This window comes from Hakea prostrata, chromosome 8, assembly GCF_041222555.1.
Source record: "Hakea prostrata isolate BN-2017 chromosome 8, UWA_Hpros_2, whole genome shotgun sequence".
NCBI classification, from domain to species: domain Eukaryota; kingdom Viridiplantae; phylum Streptophyta; class Magnoliopsida; order Proteales; family Proteaceae; genus Hakea; species Hakea prostrata.
In genome coordinates, this window is record NC_142607.1 from 31,308,598 (window position 1) to 31,313,814 (window position 5,217).

A 5,217-nucleotide genomic window follows, 5' to 3' on the forward strand; every position below is an offset into this window, starting at 1 on the left:
TACCACAAGAACCTGATCAACGCGATTCAGGGAGACGTGCGTTACCACGTGATCAAAGATTGGCTGAAGACCGGAATATCGGTCAGAATTTTCGTGAAGGAGACCGAGGACCTAGGAGGATTGATGATCAACCTAGGCGAGACGATCGGTTCGACAGACCGCAAGAGAGTACAACTGATTCAAATACAAGGTTGGATACTGGGGTAAGAATTCACTCACCAACTGTCAGAAGAACCGTTCGCGATGATCGAGCAGTTCGCGACGAGCAGAATGTTTTGGGAAGGACGGGATGTTTGTGATGATCGGATAGCACGGGATGATCGTGTTAATCGAGGTCGTGATCATATTGCTGAAGATCACCCGACCCAGATTGGTCAGGAATTGGCCAACATCAATGAGAAATTAGGGCAGTTGGCTAAGGGCAGGATAGCTGAGGATATTTACTCAGTCATTCGGAAGACCCCCTTTGCCGAGCCAATTACGGGATATCAGTTTCCCCATAACTTCCGTTTGCCTACCTTTTCTACATTCGATGGCTCCGAAGATCCAACAGCTCACATTTGCTATTACCAACAGACCATGGCAGTTTCAGGTAATTCTGATGAAATTTTATGCAGGGTTTTTGGTTCATCTCTAACTGGAGCAACACAAAAGTAGTTTTCAAACCTCCCCTCTGGAAAGATCGTAAACTTTGATGAATTGGCGCGCAAATTCATAGGGCGATTCCAGAGTGGAATACAGGTCAAGAAAACGGAAGAAACCTTGTTTACTGTCAGACAAGGAAAGAACGAATCAATCAAAGAGTTTCTGAAAAGATTCAACAAAGTAACGATGGAGATAGAAAATTTGGATGAGCAAGTAGCCAAAACTGCTCTATTCACGGGACTCACTAATCGGAAACTCCTGGAGTTATTACTACAGGATATGCCTGCGACTTATGCTGAGTTGGTACAGAGATGCCAGAAGCAGGCTGAAGTCATGGAGATTCTAGACGCGCGCCAAGGAGATAATAAAGTCTCCAATAAGGAACAGAAGGCTCCTGAGCAGAAGCAGAAGCCAAAGAAAAATGTCCGTGTTCGGGTTGGAAAATCTCAGGCTTGGCGCCAAAGGTCTCCCGGTAAAAGTGAGTATACTCCATTGAATGTTCCTCGGGCTGATATTTTAAATATCATCAAAGGAAAAAATATCTTGAAGTGGCCGCCTAAAATTCTTTTGAAACCCAGAGAGCAGCAGGATCGAGAAAAGTATAGTCGATTCCACAAGGACTATGGTCATTATACAAATGACTGTCGTCATTTGAAAGCAGATATTGAGAGATTAATATCTCAAGGACATTTGTCCAGTTTTGTTAGCAGAAGGAGGGAGGAGCCACGCGCGGCTGCTCCTAAAAGGGATCGTTCGGTTAGTTCAGAACGATCAAGGGAGGCCCCGAAGTCTAAGAAGGGCAAGGAGGTGATTGAAGCTACTCGGTCACCGATCCTTACCATCTTTGGGGGACCAGAGCCCGAATCACTCCGAAGTTTGAAAACAAAATCCAAATTTGTTGGAACTGGAGAGAAGCAAAAGCGAAAAAAGCTGAATGGTGAAGATTCTATCACCTTTAGCGAGGAGGACGAAAGAGACGTTTGTTTACCTCATGATGATGCCATAGTCATCAAGGTAGAGATTGCACGGGAAGTGCATAGAGTTTTGGTTGATACAGGGTCTGCAGTTGACCTAATTTCTTACGAAGTGTATAAAAAATTGAAGGTGGATCAGGACTTGATGAAACCTTCATCCACACATCTATATGGTTTTGCAAGGTCATCTGCGGTGGCGGAAGGATCGGTCCAGTTGAACTTATCTATTGGAAGTTTTCCTAAGGAAACAACCATCTGAATCAATTTTTTGGTGGTTCGGGAACTGCCAGCTTATAATATTATCCTCGGGCGACCATCTTTATCCAAGATAGGTGCTATTTTTTCGACAAAACACCTGAAGATAAAATTCTCGACTGATATGGAAATTGGTCAAGTCTCCTCTTACCAGAGTATCTCTCGGCAATGTTATGTTGCCTATTTAAAAGACAAGGAGGGCCCGAGGAAGGTAACTGCCCTACCTATAGAAGTTTGAGACAATCGGGAAGAAGCAGAGATGCAAAGACCCGAACCAGTGGAGAAGCTGGAACAAATCCAGCTGTGTACCGAGGATGAGAAAAAGATTACTTATATCGGGTCTGAACAGCTGGAGGAATTTAAAGATAAGTTGAAGTTATTTCTTCAACAGAATAAAGATGTATTTGCATGGTCTGCTGAAGACATGCCAGGAATCGATCGGGCTGTCGCAGAGCATAAACTCTGGATAGATCCTAAGGCGAAACCAGTGATACAGAAAAGGAGAAATTTCTCCATTGAAAAGTATGAAGCCATTCACAACGAAGTTGAAAAACTCAAGAATTCTGGTTTCATAGAACCAATTGAATGCCCAACTTGGTTGGCCAACGTGGTAATGGTAAAAAAGGCGAATGGGAAGTGGAGGATGTGTACAGACTACACAGATCTTAACAAGGCTTGCACTAAAGATTGCTATCTGTTGCCTCGGATTGACCTCTTGATAGATGCGACTGCAAGATATGAAACTTTAAGTTTCATGGATGCCTACTCAGGGTATAATCAGATCCTTATGAATAAGGAGGAAGAGAAGTTTACAGCTTTCATGACTGATTGTGAAAGCTATTATTATATGGTCATGCCTTTTTGCCTGAAGAATGCAGGAGCAACATATCGAGGGGCCGTCAACAAGATTTTCAAAGAGCTGATAGGAAAGAATGTTGAAGCTTATGTTGACGACATGCTAGTGAAAAGCTTTACAAAAGCAAATCATATTGCAGATTTGACTGAGGTATTCTCAGTACTGCGAAAGTATCAAATGAAGCTAAACCCAGAAAAGTGCGCCTTTGGAGTCTCCTCGGGCAAATTTTTGGGCTTCATGGTATCACAGAGGGGAATTGAGGCTAATCCTGCCAAAATACAAGCTTTGGTTGATATGGAGGCTCCCAAAACTGTTCGTGATGTGCAATGTTTAACAGGGAGAGTTGCTGCTTTGAATTGATTCATCTCCAAGTCTGGAGAAAAATGTTTGCCTTTTTCCAAGGCACTTAAAGACTTGAAGGGCAGCAAGGAAGCAAAATGGACTGAAGAGTGATAGAAAGCTTTCGAGGAGTTAAAAGAAGCACTTGGACAACCACCGATCTTGTCCAGACCAGAGAAGGGGGAAATATTACAGCTATATCTAGCGACGTCCCTTTCAGCGGTCAATGCGGTACTTGTTCGTGAAAAAGATAAAAAACAGTGGCCGATTTACTATGTAAGCCACATGTTGCTAGATGGGGAGACAAGATATTCGCAGATTGAGAAGCAGGCTCTGGCTCTCATGATGGCCGCCACGAAGCTAAGGCCATATTTTCAGGCTCGTCCAATTGAGGTATTTACAACTTTTCCTCTTAGTAAAGTTCTTAATAAACCTGATTTGTCTGGAAGGATGGTGTCCTGGTCAATTGAACTCAGGGAGTTCCAAGTGAGCTTTAAGCCCAGAACTGCAATCAAGGCTCAGGCATTAGCCGATTTTGTAGTAGAAACTATTGCACCGGTGGAATCCACCATCGAGGATCCCATTATACCAACCACTTGGGAGGTATATGTGGATGGTTCGAGTAATAAAGATGGAGCAGGAGCTGAAATTCTATTAAAAAGTCCAGCAGGATTTATTATTCGATATGCTTTGAGATTTGCATTTGAAGCAAGTAATAACGAAGCAGAATATGAGGCTCTGATAGCTTGACTTCGGTTGTCAAATATTTTTGAAATTTTTATACTATGAGATTGGAGATCCTAGAATGAAGAATCAATCTTATCATGCTCCTTCGAGTACTTTGTTCTGCTATTTTGGAATTGTATTTTAATATTCAAAAATAGTGGTGTTTGACTAATTCGTGGTTGCCTGCGAAAGTTAATTTGTGGTTCTGCTATTATGTTTTGAGGATTGACAATTAGTTCCAACTTCTGAAATTTTGATTTTCTTGGGAACATCTTGTTTGATTAATCCATTATGGATTGGCTACTAGTTGTAAGAATTAACTTTGAAAATAATGTTTTATGTGATCTGTGGGATCTAACTTCAAGGGTATGTTTTTGCCCTGCATCGTTAGACAAGGCTTGTGGGTCGATTTATTACACTAAAATTTTCTTTGTTTGCTTCTATTCTAGATTATAATAGAGCATAGCTAACAGAGCTTTAAAAGAAATGGCAAGAAGGTCACATTCTTCGCAAGAGGTTACTAGCTGGCCTTCGTCAATGATACAAGATGTGAACTACAATGCTATATGGGCAGATCTTGATTAGGTCAGTTCAGCCAAACTAATAATTAAGATGTAGCAGAATCTCCTTTCCCTATTAATGGGTAGGCTAATGGTAGGGGAGGGTGGCTTCCTTCTTGACAGTATCTATGGTATTGTAATTTGTTCTCCGTTGCTTCTATAAATCTTTTCGCACCTTAATACAAGTAACATGTAAGTGGGAAACAATAATAGTATTTATGTTGGCAAATTTGTATTCGTTTTCTATTCAAGTATGTTTATTGCATCCATTTTATAGAATGTTTAGACCAACAAAGAATTTTGCAACTCTGAAAAGTCTCAAATTTTCTTAACCTTAAGGTTTGTTATTCATTTATATTTGTGAACCTTTTAACTTCCAATTGGCTAATTAACTATATTGTATTTATTCACTACCATTGGAAACACTGACTATAGAACTCTTACATTTTATATATTTATAAATATTATAGTATCAAATATTTAACTTTGATATTTACAATGTTAAAACAACTGAAAGAAACCAGAGTACAATTAAACCATGCTGGTTTGTACATAATCATTCATGAACATGCAGAGAAACATCCAGTTGATGAGATTGCACAAAAAACAATTGTATATTTTCCTTCATTCATTATTTTTGTTAATCAAAATACTAGTCAACTAATTTTTTTTCTTCAAATAAAATCATACATAATAAATGTGTATGATATGAGTATTTTTGCAAGAAAAAAATCAAGGAAAAGAAAGCAGAAATTGATGCCTCTCAAGGTAATGGCGAGAGTAATAATTGGGACACCGACATCTTTTCTCAGGTGTTAAAGAAAGATAAACATAGACGCGTTCAAGGTAAGGGTGTCAATTG